This window comes from Cygnus olor, chromosome 14 (genome assembly GCF_009769625.2).
Source record: "Cygnus olor isolate bCygOlo1 chromosome 14, bCygOlo1.pri.v2, whole genome shotgun sequence".
Taxonomy (NCBI): Eukaryota; Metazoa; Chordata; class Aves; order Anseriformes; family Anatidae; genus Cygnus; species Cygnus olor.
The window spans coordinates 19,605,871-19,622,975 of NC_049182.1; the positions used below are offsets into that span (position 1 = coordinate 19,605,871).

The 17,105-nt window shown below is 39.8% G+C and overlaps 1 long non-coding RNA gene across 1 annotated transcript in view; it reads left to right on the forward strand.

The window, feature by feature from the left end:
• The window catches only part of LOC121078047, a 176,608-nt gene that overhangs the window by 157,279 nt on the left and 2,224 nt on the right, over positions 1 to 17,105 (forward strand). Inside the window, exon 6 of the long non-coding RNA XR_005824431.1 lies at positions 14,364 to 14,525. This is a non-coding gene — a long non-coding RNA (uncharacterized LOC121078047). The remainder of the gene's footprint in view (positions 1 to 14,363; positions 14,526 to 17,105) is intronic.

Genomic DNA, 17,105 nt, shown 5'->3' on the forward strand with positions numbered 1-17,105 from the left:
CATTTCTTCTCAGAAAGAGAGGTCAGGCATTGGAATGGGTTGCCCAGGGAAGTGGTGGAGTCACTGCCCCTGGGGGTGTTCAAGGCAAGGTTGGACGTGGTGCTTAGGGACATGGTTTGGTGGGTGACATTGGTGGTAGGGGGACAGTTGGACCAGATGATCATGAAGGTCTTTTCCAACCTTAATTTTTCTATGATTCTATAAAAACATACCCTAAAAATCTATAAAGTCCTATTTTTATCTTCTCTGACAGCTTTCTGGTTTAGGTGACGAATAGGAAAGGCAAAAAGGCAACAAGTTTAAATATCAAAAACTTAGGAAAGGAGGAGTGTATTAAAAACTTCCCTTTTTGCACATGGTTGTCATGAAGGAACAATTATTTAAGGTTCCTATGGAATAAAATTGTTTAAATTTCAGCTTCTATTTCTAATTTCAAATTCTTTTAAGGGTTTTGGAAGGATTTATATAACCTAAATTGACCAGTATGTGTATCTCAAGGGATTAGCCAATGTAATCACTAAAATGTCTTGCATTGTTCAGTTTGTTCATTCTCAAAAATCATTCTAAATTTATCAGTCAGAACAGTTTGTCTATTATTATTAACAAATTAGCAGGCTCTCATCAGTTTAATTGCAGTTAGACCAAGGAAATAAATCTCAGAACAATCAGGTAACTTTTCACACTTCTATTAGTTAGGAAGAAATAGAGAGGCAGAGACTCAAATGCGTATTTCCTTCAGAACAATTAAATTAAATTGTATATTTCTCCATCTTCGGTTACATTAGAAATTTGCAGTGCGTACTCATGATGTGCTGTTTACACTGCCACGGTTAATCAGTTATGTGATACTAGCTCTGTTCTGACAGAACGATTTACGTAAATAACTAACTTGGTTCTAATTATGAATATAAGAACAGAACATTCAATTTGAAATTATATCACTGCAGTATGATTCCCTTGTTTGTTGTAACTAACCGAAACAATTCAATCAAATTTGTATACCTGTCCAGGAGTTACATGTTCCATGTGATATATTTAATGACACTATTTTCCTTTAACAAATCTTTCCATAAGAATTATATCAAAGCAAACTCGGTAGGCATTCTTGATGAAGCCTTTTCAAATCAACATTTAATATTATTGAAAATTCATTCAGGATATACTGGAGCTTGGAACTCCAAGAATTTGGATATTAAATTGATCATAAAGCCATTCCCAAAATATGATCAGATCAATACTTGTTTGTAACTACTCTTTCTGGCCCACCCAAAGGTGCATTCCTGTAGTGACAACACAATGTATGAGTTTCCCCAAACACATTACCTTTTCCTACGTACACATTTTTCTAGTCAAACATGAAAATTCTAGCTATTTATTCAAAGGACAAGTACTACACTGTGTACTCATTTTTTCTATCTGAGCAATCCTAGTTAGCAATATAGCACTTCTAGATGAGTTGAATCTAATAGTAACACTATTAGTATTAACTTATGCTAATGGTAGTGATATTCAGGACCGTGTAACTACGTAAGAGGAACTTTTCTTGTTCATCTGCAGCTTGACAGAGACTAGGCAGTGCGAGGTTCCTTGTGTCCCCCCTGCCACCCTAAAAGCAGAACTTTTGCTAAGGTGTTTTTGGAGCTTCTACAGGGCACCAGTGCGACCTGTCCTGTCCTTATTGCTAAAAGTGCAGTGCTCTGGAACCAGATGGGGAATTTCCAGTAAATTCTGTTACACAGCAGCAGTTCTACTTCCATTTTCAAGGGTCCTGTTATCATTAGTACTTTCTAAGCCCTTTGTGATCAGGACACGGTGTTAATAATAGGACAAGTGCAAGCGTAGGCAAAACAAGGCTTAATAATAGGTTCAAAAGACTTGAAAATGAGGAAGGCAAGGGAGGCATCATTCCAGACTTAGTTTATACTTCTTACATGTGCAGAAAGAGTCCCAAGGTCTCGTATAATGGGACCAGGAAAAAACCTCCCAGGTACAAGTGACAGTGCTGTGAAATTAGGGTAAGCTTGACTGTGCCATGCTTGGTCTAATATTAAACAGAGACCATCTCTCATAACACGTGGGATGACACATCCTATGGTATGCACATAGATGAGGGTTAATCTTGCAAAACCGAAATGAACACTGTAAGTCAAGTCACTGAAGAAAAGATTGCCAGTACAAAATTCCTGAGATATATTGTATGTCGAGGACTCAAGTCTTCCAAGGTGCCTATGTGTCATAGTTTGTACTTACCTCTATGATTTGTAAGTTCTTAAGCTTTCTTACATTTTAGCCAGTTTCATTTTTTGGCCTATGTGGAAGAGCCAAAGCAATAGAAAAAAAGTAATGAAAAGCTCCCCATCTTTGTATCCTCCTTTCTTCATGCCTAACCAGGTGCCTGATCAAATTAAGTACAGAATTCTAATAAATGTTGGAGCTTCTCACATGTCTCTTTATCTCACCTCTTAGCTTTTCTGCCATGTCATAAGGAATTAATTAGTTCTGCTGAGTTAAGAATAAAGTCACATCCTCCCTAGAGTTTTAGATGAGGCTTTCTGTGGTGTTTAGCTCAGGTGACGGCTTGGGTGAAAATAAACTGTCTCAATTCCTCACTGCAAAGAATAACCACATGATATTTTGAATATTGGAATATCTGAAGTCTTTTTATATGTTAAAGGAGGAAAAATTCCAGGACTGTTGAGAATATGAAACTGCTGAGAGTATCACCATAAGGTTCAAACTTTTCCACCCACAGTAAGGCTGGTCAGTGCTAGTACAGAAGAGCCCTGAACTCTGTTTTTACTATCCCTTTTGATTTCAGCCTTAGGGGCAGTGAGGGAATTACCACTAAAACTCTACAGACATAAAACTTAATGTCCTAGTGACCACCGAATTTAGATTCTGCTCATAAGACCATTTTCACCCCTTTGGTGTAACTTCAGTAAAGACTATTATTTCTCAGAAACTGAATTATTTTTGAGTAAAATCATTCTCTTTGAATCTCTTGTATCTTGCCTTACCTTGCTTTGTCTTACGTGAAGGCTGCTTTGTTAGCCTCCTTCCAAGGCTCAGAGATAACAGGACACAGGTGCTCACAGCCAATTCCTAGCTGAAACGCCTTCCTAAACACACCCTTTTTGTTGGGAGGTATAAATTACTGTGGTGAGCAGCTTAGTAGAGTAAGGGAAAGTTTGAAAATAAGAATGTGTTGTTTTGGCTCTGTTGGGACTCTTAAATATGCTCAAGTCTATGTATGTTGTTACTCTGATGCTCTCTGGTAAGACAAGAATATGATAAATTCCTTAGATTCATGTTTAAAGCTACCTCTTCCTAGCAAGTGCTTTCTGCTTGGCTATCTTCTTGGTGTGTGAATGCTTATGGAGTAGAAATCTCTGGAAATAAGCAATTAAACAAATAAGCTGAAGTGTACTTGAACTTATCTAAGTACCTGTAGTTTCTCATGATTATAAATTTTTGAAGGAAGTGGATCTTTCTTTCTTATGGATCTCCAAACTGTGAAGTTTAAGTTATGGTGGATATCCTGAGAGATCTAACTTTCTTATGGTATGTCTCTTTGTTTGTTTATTTTTGCATTTGCGAGTGATTTGACGATTAGAGAAGAAGTGAAGTGGGGGCCCTCATCATTTAAAGTGAATTCAATAAATATATGAATATTGCTAATGTCCACCTGAATGTTTCTGGCTAAGGTGGTGGTGACAGCTATTACATCTTCACAAACAAGTTCCTTGTTCTCACAGAATGTTATTCCTCAACAAACCACATTTACAGTGCAAATATATTATACTTCCCTTTAATTTTCCAACCTAATTAAAGAAATAAACAGTTGTTTCCTGGCAGCCTACCTTCTTTTGTTAACTCTTTTGCAACCTATAGTGTATATGAAAATACATATTTAATGAAGCTTGCCACTGTAGCAAACAAAAGCATCATAAACAAGGCTGCTGTTTGAGCCTACAAATAATTAAGTTAGGAAGCATGTGATGAAACACTTTCACTCCTTGAAAATGTTCCTACAAGCTCTTAAACTCTGTTATCTCATGATTTCAAAGGCAAAAACTCAATAGTTAAGAACTGCAGAATTTAGTCAAAGGTAAGGGAGAGGGGAAATACTGAGAACAGAATAACATGGATGTTCCTGTCTGTTCACTGATGCATTATTGTGTCATGAAGGTCGTCACACTTCTGGGTCCCAATGCTCAGCTGAGTGCTGCTAAGCGTCTTTGAGACGAGACTTCAGAAATGCCTCAGTAGTGCTCTGTGGACCTGTGGCCTGCTCATCACCTTGATTAGCCAAACACAGAGCAAAGATAATGATCTGTCAGACATCTTTAATCAAAGCTCTTACACATGGTTTGTGCCCTGTCAAACTTAAAATGCAATTAGGTTTCGGCTTTAGCAGCCTGTCAGCTGCAGCCAGATTGGACACATCAGCGCAAACAGTGCTTTCTTCCTAAGTCTGAGTATTTCATTTCTGAAAGGAGCTATCTCAGCCAGCCCAGGCACATCTACCACTGTGACCGTGTAAAGGAAATGTTGTCCCAGATACCTTCTAAAAAGCTAAAGCTTTATATAAAGACTGCCAGTCGAATCCTGCTTTGTGCCACCTGTGATGGTGGCTCTTCTGGTATGTGTTTAATGTATCAGTGTAAGGTTGCAGCCAGTTACTCGATTTTCTAAATGCTGCCTGTCTGTGGGCTGAACTAGAAATCTGAAGATATTTCCTTGTCTATTCCTACATCCATGTAGGGTGACCAGGAGGCCTGCTGCTTGGCATTTGTTGCATGGGGAGCTTGTGCCAGACTCTTGAGAGTGGCTTTTGGTCAATTCTGACCTCAACTACCCCAGAGGAAAGTAGAAGAGGCTGCTGTCCTCTGAGATGAATTTTTAGGGGGTCAAGAACTAGACTGTGCTGATGTGTTTTTATTTCAGTGGACTTTTGCCAAACTATGCAGAGGTGCAGTTGGAAGCAGAACCTGTCTGCACAGAAGGCTGACTTAGGCTTGTTTAAATAGATATGCTGGCCACCTACTCCTGTGTTACTCAAAACCTTGCCTGTGATAAGTTAAGGTCCAGCCCATGAAGCAACTTCAATGGGAAGATCTGCAAGGGAATATCTCAAGTGGCATGTTCTTTCACCTCAGATCAGTATCCTGCTCCAGCATCCTACATGTGACGCAGTGGGTAGCTGAAGCACGGTCATGCTGAGTGAGGGGAGACCCATCGCATCAGCTCTGCTCTTCTCTAACATGAATGCAGCAGGATCAATAACGTGTGAATGGTATCCAGCCCTCAAAATGAGAAAAACTATGCCTTTGTAAGAAAACGCAGAAATTAGGGAAAATTTCCTTTCGGGGCTTGTAGGAAGAATATTGGCAAAATAAAACTGCAGCTTTTCTCTCAGCATCAAAATGGAATAATACTTTTCTACCCTTCATTTGTATCATCAGATAGAATCCTCTTATTTTCTAGGTCATCTCTCATAGCTTCAGTTTAATAGCCTTAAAATAAATTTTTGCTTCTTCTTCAAAATGAAAAGTTCCCACTTTGTTTTTAGGATTTTTGTTTCCCAGCAGAAATCCAACAGAGGCATCCAGAAATCTGCTGAGACCAAGTTCAGCACAGCAGTAGTGCTGATGAAGCTGGAAGTTCATCCGGAATTCAGGAGCCAGCTAGAAAGTCTTGATTTACTTCACTCAGAAAGTTTAACTCGTGTGAACAAAGTACTGGTTTGTTGCTATTTGTCAGAAGCTTCTGCCTCACAGCCTGAACTGGAGGTGCTGGCAGTCATCCAGATTGCCGTAAGGTCTAGGTAATAATCTGACCTTGTTCTGTGGGTACTTAATAGCTGGATTGCCTGTCGCAGCTTGAAACGGATTCCATCTGCGCTTGACTGCAATAAACCTAAGTGCCAAATATGAAAGAGCAGAAGAAAATGAAACTGGTTCAGCTGACAGTTTGATTCATTCTTTAAAAGTTCATGTAAACCCTGTTTGACATCTCTATTCCTGCTCACCCTCAAGTCTGTTGCAAAGGCAGAAGGGAGGAAAAAAGGATTCAAGTGTTACTTCACAGAATTTGTTCTTCTGTTGTTGGAAAAGTGAGCATTTGAGCAATTTTCCTTAATTCTGCAAATAAAATGTAGCATCAGAAGTTAAAATAAAAGGAAGAATATGAAAACTGCAATTAAATGCATCTTGGAGAAGTCTTGAGGACTTCTTGTAGTAAGAAGGAATTCTCCATACGAAATGCCCGGACAGCAAGGCAAAGCGTTGCCTGCTTTCCCACAGAGGCTGCCTTGCTCTGGTGCCAAGTATTCCAGCAGGGTCTCTTGCTCACACACAGCTGCGTTTTTCTGCCCATGCTTTGTGTTGGTAAGGAGCAAGGGTGGGGGCATTTCAGAAATGTTTCTAGGGTGCTGTGTCCTTCCAACAAGGCTGAATGGACTGGTTTGTTATCTCCAGTAAGATGACACCAAAAAAGTGCTACTGTTCACAACTGGGCATATAACTTAAGTCCTCCTGTCAGACTTGATCTTGGTTATTTTCCTGAACACAATTCCCCATTTGTTTTGACAACCACCACATATTTATTACAATCTACCCATACAATGGGGGAAAAAAAAAAAAAAAAAAAGGAACTTTGGCTCTCTCAAGAAAACAGGTTCCCTTGCTTAACTCTGTTTCTTAATTTCTTAGCCATAAAATGCCCTAAGAAAATCTCGGGAACCCCTGGGCTAGCTGATAGCTCTGCTGTTTCTATGTGGAAACGAGCATGCTTCTATTGCTATAACCACATCCATACCAAGTAGATTGCAATCATGTCAGCCCTGCAGCTTCTGCAGACAGGGATTTGTTCTTGTACCGTCTTGCTTAGTTCTTATTCCTACAGGCAGCTATCCACAGCACACCAGGTTCACAAAGTATGATGCTGCTTCTGCAGGCCTTCTGCTTTGCTAAATACAACATAGAGATTGTTGGTGTCTGCTAAGTAAACAACAAAAGATAAACAGAATAGAGGACTTGTTTTCTGACTCAGCTGTATTGGTAGCAAGACTAAAACACATTAAAATGTTGCCACAGAATGGTGGAACAAGGTAATATTATTGCTCATTTAGGAGAGCCAGAGCTATAATTTCAGAAGTGTGGGTACTGCATGAGTAATTACTTGCCTTTTGAGCACAGAGACATTTACTTGATGAGAATGTGGATAATTTTTCTTGATGCTTAGTAGCTTCAGAAACAGTGTCTGAAGAAACTCAGACAGATTCAAGTTCCTATGCCCGCCTGACAAATTGATCAAAATTCAGTGCTTGTAGAAGCTTTGGAGATACTCTCCTGTACCAGCTGCTGTATCTGAGGGACTAATGAAATATAACCACAGTACAAATACTTCTAGAGTTGAGTCCTTAACAACATTTTTGTAAGTTAGAAAATAAATTTCAAGCCTTCTAAACTTGCTGGTAGTTGGGCATATTTGAAGTTACCTGTAATTTGAACATGATACTCTGCTTTCTGCTTAAGACAATCTTGAACTAAACTGTCAGAGCTATTAAGAAAAATACAGAATAGCAAGATATTGTCTAGAGATGGGATGTCCTTCAGCACTTCATGAAATCCTTACAAAACTACTAAAGGCAATAGTAGGGTCTGTCAAGGTTTGGTTCAGCCCTTGGAAAGTGCACCAGTTTGATTTTTAGGCCGTAATTCCAAATTAGGGATGTGCAAACGTTTAAACTTGGCTTCATTTAAACATGGTAAGAAACAAGAGAAGGCTTGAGGGAACAGACTTGCACTCCGGCAATGCTTCCCTTCCCTCCCTTACCCACTTCATGGCAAGATAGTCATGTCTGTAATGTGAAGTAAATTTGGCTTTAACAAAATGCCTTGTTATTCTGATACTTTTAAAGCTCGTTTGGGTCATTACACCTATTAACCAAGGATGCTGGGGCAAGGAGGGTGCGTAATGCTGATGTCTGAACCCTGTGGGACCTACAAAGAAAGCAAAGTTGAGACTGAAATCTGTGGTTCAGGATACATTGTGCTTTGGAGTATCATCTCTAAGGTGGAAAAGTTTGCTTCTTAGCCTGCAGATGTCAAATTTCATGACAAAGAGCTTGTTTCACCATCTGTATTTGAAACAAGGCTCCAGAGAAATGAGAGCCTTTTTCAATGAAAAGGGTACCTTTCTTATAATTCTTAAAAGATAATATGGAATTTTTGTTCACCTCAAGATTATACCATTCCTCTATTCTAAATATGGGTTTGCATGTGTTTTTTCCTCAGACCACACCGCTGTTGTCAAAACTGTCTAACTTTCAAAGACTACAGAGAGAACATTGCAGAACTGAGAATCTGATTTGGGAATACTATGTCAGTGGTGTTCTGACAGTGTTTTAACAAGGGGATCCACAAAACAGTTCTCTTTTAGCAGCAGTGAAACCTCTAGGGAAACTTGTGGGTATATGTCTGCCAAGATGAAAGATAGATTGAGATTCATGGTAAGATTGTAGAATATGAAATATGATTGTGGTGTGTTTGTGATACATTTCTACTGTTAGTTGGATGATTAGAAAAAAAAAAAAAAAAACAAGCTTCTAACAGAGTACAACACAATGATTTAGAAAGCAAATAAGAGTGAATCTTTCTTTTTGGATTTTTTTTTTTTTTTAACTAAAGGGCTGAATCATGAATTCATGAATTGGTAGCAGAAATGTAGGAGAGCCCTCCACTATGCACTACTTGAGTACATTAAGAACAAACCCTTGCAGATGAAAAATAACAAAGATTTTGGGAAGATGCTGCATTCATGGGATGCGTTCTTGTTATGACTGCCACAACAGGGATGTAACTCAAAGGTCTGAGGCTGAAATGAAAATCCAGGACCTGGACTGCATGGGGGATGTCTGACCTGCTGCAGGAGCAGTCTTCCAGTTAAACACCCCAGCTGCTCTCAGCCTGCCTGGAGGCAGCCACACACAGTCACCAGCTGGTTTACTTCTGGCCTCAGAACATCTGTCCTGCTTTCAGCCATCCCCTGGCACCTCTGTTTTGGGGAGAGAATATTGTATAGGTTCTGTCCGTGCACCATCTCAGTTAATGAAGAAATTCTCTGGAAGGATGCTGGGATGCTGGTTATGCCTAATCTCTTGATTTGTTCCCTTCAGAGCACCACTTAGCGATGTGTGAGAGAAATTAACTTCAGAATATATAGTTGGTGTTAAGCCAGTTAATGGGATAAGGGTCAGAGAGGACTTTTCAGTGAGATTCGGTAAAGGACTTTGGTCGTTTTCTGCTTGTTTCTGGCATCGGGAGATGTGGTCCCTTTTTTCAGGTGTTTGATCTCAGAAATTCTTTAGAAGTAAAGGGACTGCAGAATGCTCCTTACGATGTCCGTGGTCTTTCCTGCTGTGTTACTCTGAGATGCTGGTTTTGTAAGCTTTGGTTTAAAGGTATTCAGAGGAACATTCCATAGCTCAGGAAGGGGCTTTTCAGGGGATGCTCTGGCCTAAGTCTCTTGTGTGGTGGTGATGATGGGGAATTAATCTTGGTGGTCCAGGTTTCTCTCTCTTTTTTTTTTTTTTTTACAGGGATTGTTCCTCGGGGCAAGAAGTATGGACATACCAGCTCTTTTACCATTACTGAAATGCTTCATCTTTCTTTTCAAAGTATCATCTCCTTTTTAACTTGAATCTGCTACTGTGGAAAATGAAAGAGGAAGAAAATTGCCCCAGTGAGTTTCCCCATCTTATACCCCTTTTAGTCTTGGAGGAGGTCTCTTGAGGTCATGGGACTGAAGCTACTGGGGACATTTTTCACTCACCCACAATATAGGAAGTTCAGTGTGTAAGGATTACATTGCTTTCTTATTTAGATACTCTATTCTTTAATTACATCATAGTTTTGCTGTTACTGAAGCAAGAGTTTTGATGCTCATGAAGTCACTCAACGTGGAATAAATGGGCACAGACATCGAAGAAGCTATGGCATTTCACATCACTGTGTCCCCAAACACTGCTTTCCCTGCCTCTGAGGGGATCTCACTTCCATGGTTATTCTGGCATTGGCTTCATCCCTGCAAATTCTGCGTTTGCTGAGACACAGCATCAGGCTGAAGAGGACCTGTGAATGTGGAGTGGAGGGACCCCTCCGCTACCAAACAGGGGGCCGCCGCTGTAGCAGAATGGCTGCGAGGAGTTCAGACGACTGCAAGCTGTCTGCAAGCCAGGCTCTGCTGGAGAGCCACCTTGCTGTGTTTTGCAACCTTTGTGTGAACTTGAGACTGCTTCAGCCCCCCTAGCAGCGTACTGTTGTAAAATAGAACAATCCTGCTTTTCTCCACGTTCTGTCCTTGTTCCCAACCATATGCTCTCTGTGCTGGGCTCTGTTTTATTGGCCTCCCCTGAAAATAAGAGAGGTGGCTGATGAGCAAGGAGGAGCAGTATTTCCAGCAGGAGGGGCTTGTAAGTACACTTGGGGAAAAACAAAGTCTCCCATGTTCTGCCTGGGGTCCTCGGAAGCTTTTTGATGGGGCTTTGACCTGCTCTGTGGAGGAGTGCCAGGGTGGTACATCACAGCACTGTGCTGGGGATGTGGGTACAGCTGGCCAGAGGTGTCTGATTCAGCCAAAAACATGAACTGGGAATAGGGAGAAATAACAAAAGGGAAGTAGACTGAAAAAAAAGAATTGACTGTACATTTTTTAGGAATCTCTTCAGTGTTCATTAATTCTGAGATGAATTGTGATCATTAGTTTTGCAAGTGAGATCACCCGTGATATGAGTCTTTAATGGGGATTTATGTAGCAGAAAGTAGACTGAAACTACTCAAATTTTCTATGAAGCTAGCAATTAGAGATCAGTGGCTTTCAGTCACTGGATATTAAGGCTGGAACTGAATTTCTGATTCATAGGTAAAAAACTCACTGTCAACCTCTGGAAATTCTTTATACAATTTTTTTCCCCCATTTTTCCATCATTTCTCTAAACAAAAGTCTGACCTTGTAGTTAAAAGCACGTGGCAGAATATGTGTTTGTGTTACTTCGGTCAGGTAACTTAATCCTTCACTGTATTAACTTCTCAATATCAAGTGCAAAGATCTTGAGTTCCGTAGAAATAGTCAAGACTATGAATGTGAAATTATCTGAGGGAAGGTAAAAACGCTTAAAATGATGTTATTAAAGAAATGATGGCACTTGCAAAATGCCAAGTTGAAAGGGGAATTCGTGTTAGGTAATACTTCTTTCAGGGATCTTGTGCTGGTGTTCTTGGCAGACTGAGCTTTGCCAGTCCATTTGCCTTGTGCATACCTGGATGCCATGCTCCGTGTCTAAAGAATGTGGATTACAGCACTATATGATATTTCCTACCGTCATTTGCTTTCATGTTACCTAACACAGCTCAAAATCACATCAGCTGGTACTTTTTCTACTCAAAATATCTGCCACGTGTTTTTTGTAAGTTTGTCCTCTTCCTTGCCTTTTCTTTTCTCCCTTCCTTTTTCTTCTCCCCTCCTCTCCCTTCCAATCTTCACTTTAGCTTTTTCTCCTCAAAACTCATACAATGGTGAGATAAAATCTAATTGTGGTTTTACAATGTGATGGTTTGGTTCCCGGGAAAATAGCATTCACTAATAAAAAAATGTCTTCACATTTAATTTGCCTAGCAGGCAGCACTAGTAGTAGGAGAAAAGGCAGTGTGATGCAGAGACCAGCACAACTGTTAGTACAGACTACTGTGTGCCAGTCCACAGCAAATGAATTTGTTCAGAAGTTCCTGATTTTTTTAATACTAGACTCAATTTGCAGTAGTTCTTCAGTTCTGAAGTTTTCAGCTTGAACAATTCTTCATTTCCTGTAATTAGATCTTATTGTAAATCCATTGGCAAGATTTGGTTTTGATATCATCTTCTGTCATTGTATACTTGCATTGGTCACATGGGCTTTGTTGGCACACCAGAAGTGAGACTTTTAGTCACATCGGAAAATACATTAATGCCCAATTTGAGTTTGTCACAAATGCATTTGAAATTTGATTCTAGCAGTCTGATGTCAGCAGTAGTCTCAAATTTTAATGAGATCTGGATTTAGTGAAAGCATTCACAAAGACAGTTCAGATAAGTTGTAAGTTCTGCTGAACTTTTGAAAATCACTTTGATAATTTGGGATCTTAAATGCTGTAGATGATTCCTTGATTAAAAAAGGCATAGAACCAAAACCTAGAATTAAACATGGGGAAATGTCAGAATTGGGTATAAAATGCACAATTGGTTTGTATAACGTCCACTCAGGATGCACAATTCAAGTAAAACATTTCATTCAACTGTGTTTTATAATCTACAAAGCAGAAGAGGTTCTGCTGAAGTGCACTTGAAGGAAGTGGGCAGGAAGGGAGCGAAAAGGGATGAAGTTCCCCACCACCTCTGTGGTGGGGAACTTCAGAAATCCAGCTGTAATTCTTGAGGATGAAACTCGTCTTGTTCGTGATGCGGCGGATGCGGAGGAGAGTGAGAGGCACTGACTAGCAAGTAGGGGAGGCTGCTGGGGAGCTACCACTAGGGAAGAAGGAGGATGGGGACGGTGGTGGGCAGGAGCAGAAGGCTGAGAGGGAATGACCCTAACCACGGTCCACAGTTTTTGGAGCAGGTTTGTGGCAGAACCGAGAAAGGGACAGGGGGCTTCTGGTGATCAGTGTGAATCCACAGTCAGCAAGTAGGGACAAAGCACTTTACATAAGGTGTGTGCCATGCGCCATCCCATTTGCACAGGTGCTCGCCCTCCCTAGTTCTCACTGAGTCTTCCTTTACCCTGTTTGTGGGCATCCAAAGGCTCCTGATGACCTATATGGTGGCAATGTGTGGGACAGTAGGACTTCTGTATTTCCAGTTTGGTTTTGGTTTTTATGAGTACTGAAGAGAACTCACAGAATAGCCACAAAAATTACTGAAATTGCAAGTCAGTTACTAAGATGTGAATGAAAGCCCAGAAGAAAAACTTCCATTAGAAGGGCAGTGGGATGGATATGGGATGGTATGAAAATCAAACAGCTCCATAGCTGATGTGAATGCTGCTCAAGAAACTTGTATCAGAGTATTTGTGCTCTTCTGTGAATTCAGAAATTCTATTAAAAATATTCATATAGTATATTCCAATGTTTTATTTTGCCAACAGCTTATCACTGATAAGAAATTTTGAGATGTGTCCATTTATCATTCATTTTTATTTGACAGTACTTGGAGTATGAAATTAAGAACCTCCTTGTTTGCACTTAATCTCCACTGGGCAATCAGAAGCTCTTTAGTTTCTACTGCTATTTCAGAAGTAACATCCCTAGATACTAGGAGTTCAGTCCTGACCCAGTGAAATGAACACAATTTTTTCATTAAGTTAAATATCCTTTATTTAAATGGACCAGAGATATTACTTTAGTTTTTGAGCACCTAGAAACTATGAGCCAAATCCTGAATGCAAAGAAGTCAGTGTAAAGTCACCATCCATAGTTAGAGGACCAAGTATTGACATGAAAAATGTGACAGGAATTGATTGGTTATGTCCAATATAACACGTTAGGATAAGCATTAAAAAATGATATTTGAAAGGTCCTTGTCAGAAAATGAAGACCAGCTTTATCATTTTTGTACAGATGACACTGATTTCCAGTGTGAGATTTTACTAAATATATAAAACTTTAATAAATAAATAATAAAATACTTTTATTTTAAATTACTTTTTTACTTGTTATTACTTTAAAATAAAATAATAAAAACTTTAATAAATAAAACTTTAAAGAGCAACTGATTAACTGGCCAGATGGAGAAGATATACACACAGCTTGGTATAGTTATAGAGAATTTGTGTGTGTTCTGTGCTTTAAGAATGATGTATCTTTATGTTGTCAGAAGATGCTTGGGTTTGTGTTTTAAAATAATATGTAAGGTGTTTTTTTCTTATGCAATGTTTAGTGTTTCTGATGAATTTTGGGTTTGCCCTTCAGACCCAGTACAGAAACACAAATAGGATACCACACAACCCTATTCCACTGGCAGGAGCTGATGACAAAATAGTAGCACTCTCTGCATCAGAGCCTGCATATTCTTTCCTTGATGTACAGAGGAATGATGTATGGAGCTGTGCCTGTAGCAGAAGCTGGTGAAACCCTTCTCCACCAACTTATGGGCAGGCACGCTTCTACCAGGTGACTTATGAAGATATTAATCACAGGCTTGATTCGCAGTCTAGCCTTTATATTTCATTGAATCAAATTACCCACCTGTCCCTACCATAATGTATTTTGTTCTTTTTAGTTACTGGATCTAAAGGTCTTGATACTTTCTTTCTCTCTATCCTCCAGCTGGTAGCTACACTGAGATACCCTTCACTCCATCAGCTGGCCCACTGTGACAGCAATATCCATGACTCAGTTTTCATACTTTTGGGGTATGACCTACAGATTGTCAGTTCTGGCTCTGGAGATGATTTGGAAGAAGAAACATCACTTAAGAAAGAACACCTGGTAAATTTCTTTTTTATTTTTATTTTTATTTTTGTCATACAACAAAAATTTTCTGTCTGAGAGACACATGGCAGGTACATCAAGAGGAGAATTTCCAAGTTTCTCTGAGCTCTTCCTTTAGTTTGGGAGGCTGCTGAGATATTGGAGTGTGGGGGAGGAAGGGGCGGAATCCATCTGCGCGTGTGTGAACCCACTGCTTCAAGTGTAACAACTGTGCTGCTCTTAATGCTCATATGACTGTTATGACAGCTCACTTTCCTGTGACAATAAGGAACCAGTTTCAGGCTTCTTGGTTTTGTGGTCAAGTAAGATCTTACAGACCATTCTGGGGGAAGTACTACAGCAAATACAGACTTATGCCTTCTTTGAAAGGTTTACTATTTTATTGCATAATAAAAGAGCTCCACTTCTGACTCATTGTATTGTTTTATTTCCCCTAATATGTAAATGAAACCACAGAGTTGTTTTGACTGGAGCTGGTTATTACATCCCTAGATAACCCATCAGCAACTGGAAGCTTTGCTGAACTAAAGCTGAGGATATGTAAATTAGTGACTGCGTACTCCACCTCTGGCTGCTCTCAGAAGGAAACAGCGATGTCTTTAACATAACAAAATTCTTTGTATTTCAAAACAGCCATATTGGAAACTAGAACTGGGAAAATTGTGAATGCACGAGAAAGAAGTCACTATTTTGAAATAACATGCAGTGCCCTGCAGTGGCAGGTAGTCCAGAATGGCCAGCTTTAATCTGTAAAGTTCTTTTATCTTGTGGTGAGTGAGAAGGTGTATGTGAGCAGCACAAACCTGACTGTGTTCCTGGAGGAATTTGCAGTGAATACTCAAAGTAATCTCAGGGGAAAGAGGAGGCTGTGACTCCCACAAATTAGCTGGAGCCGGAGGAGTAATGGAGTTGTCATGCACCCTGTGATGAAGAATGACGTTGGACACCACATCCAGCCAGCATTGCTATCTGCTTATGTAGATCCTCTTTAGACTTCTGACAATCTTTCTTTTTTTTTTTTTTGATACACTTCAGTTTTGTTGGGCTTGATAACCTCTTCATAAGGAGAATACTTCCTTTATTTTCTGAGGAAGAGAGATCACAGAATGAAAACTGCTGACTTTTCCTGAAACAAGAGTTTCCAAGAAAGATAAAATCAATCCTAAAAATTGCCATTTCACTTTGTCATGTGGTTGTTTCCATCGTGGAATACAGACCCATATTCCATGAAAAGCATGGAATACTCTGTACCATGAAGATGGCCAGTAAATGAAAGAAAAGATGGAGGGAAAACATTCCCATTCTACAACCACCACTCGAATCTGTCAGGACAACTTACTGAATAGGTGATGTTTTCCTAATGACTATAAGATGACTTTATCCCGATTCCAAAGAAATCTGTCTGTATGGACATTTAAGCTCCCCAAAGCTTCCCAAATCTGAACCGATTTGAACACATTTTAGCATCTTTTTACTTTTTATATGGCACAAACATTTATAAAGAACAGGGTCACCACAGATGCTAGTACATACACCCTGCTGATGGTCAGTAGAAACTTGCAAAGCACAACAGCCAGAGCATCACAAGAAGCTTAATCTTTCTAATGGGATATTATCTATCCCTGTGCCCTATACATGTGCTCTGATCAGTGAGCAATGCCAGTGAAATCCTACAGGAACTTAGGTCAGATTCTCAGCCTGTGGACTCATGCTGGCACAGCTCTGCAGTACCACTGTCTGTTCATCTCATGCAAGATTGTGGGTTTTTTTTCTTTTCCTTTTCTGTAAAAGGCAGTTTCTGCCAGCTGATTTGACCTCAGAGGAAGATTCGTAACAAGCAAGTAGCTATGTCACGGGGAGGCAATAGCTCCAGCTGGGCTGGCTTTCATCACGACTGAGGTCAACAGAAACTTGAACTTCTGTGACAAGCCTGGGTAGGAGGTAGTCTCTGATCTGAAGCTTGTAGTAAAGGTCAAAGGCTGCGAGATGTTACTGGTAGGGCCTTGTGCCATCCCGGGGTTCCTGTTACATCTCTGATGCAGGAACCCTCCCACACGGTTGTGGGGCTGGTCTGAGCTACCAAACAAAACGCACAGAAAGGGAGTTGCCAGCAGACACTGTAATTTCATACTGCATGAACAGTGCTTTCTCCTATAAGGAGAACCATTTATTACAATTTCTTAAGTTGAAGTAAAGAGGATTTTTTTAAGCTTTGACCAGGATCCCCTTTTCAACTGAATAAATCATTTTTTTTAAAGAGAAGTGGCTTTAAATTTTCCTTTCTAAATGCAGATGTGCTGAAATCATTTGTGAAGAGCATTAAACTTATTTGCCTACTGCTGGTTTTCAATGAAATATATGAAATATATTTATTATATTTTTATACGAAATGTGAAATGGAGTTGAAGATCCTCTAGGACAAACACTTGTGGTTAAGTATTTGAAAAACGAAGCGATATACATAACTGTATGCAGTTGTGTATAGGTTATGTACCACTGCCTTGTCTATATTGCATATTCTTTGTGTGCCACTAATGGAAATATACCTGTGTTCTTTCTACTATATTTCTGACTTGC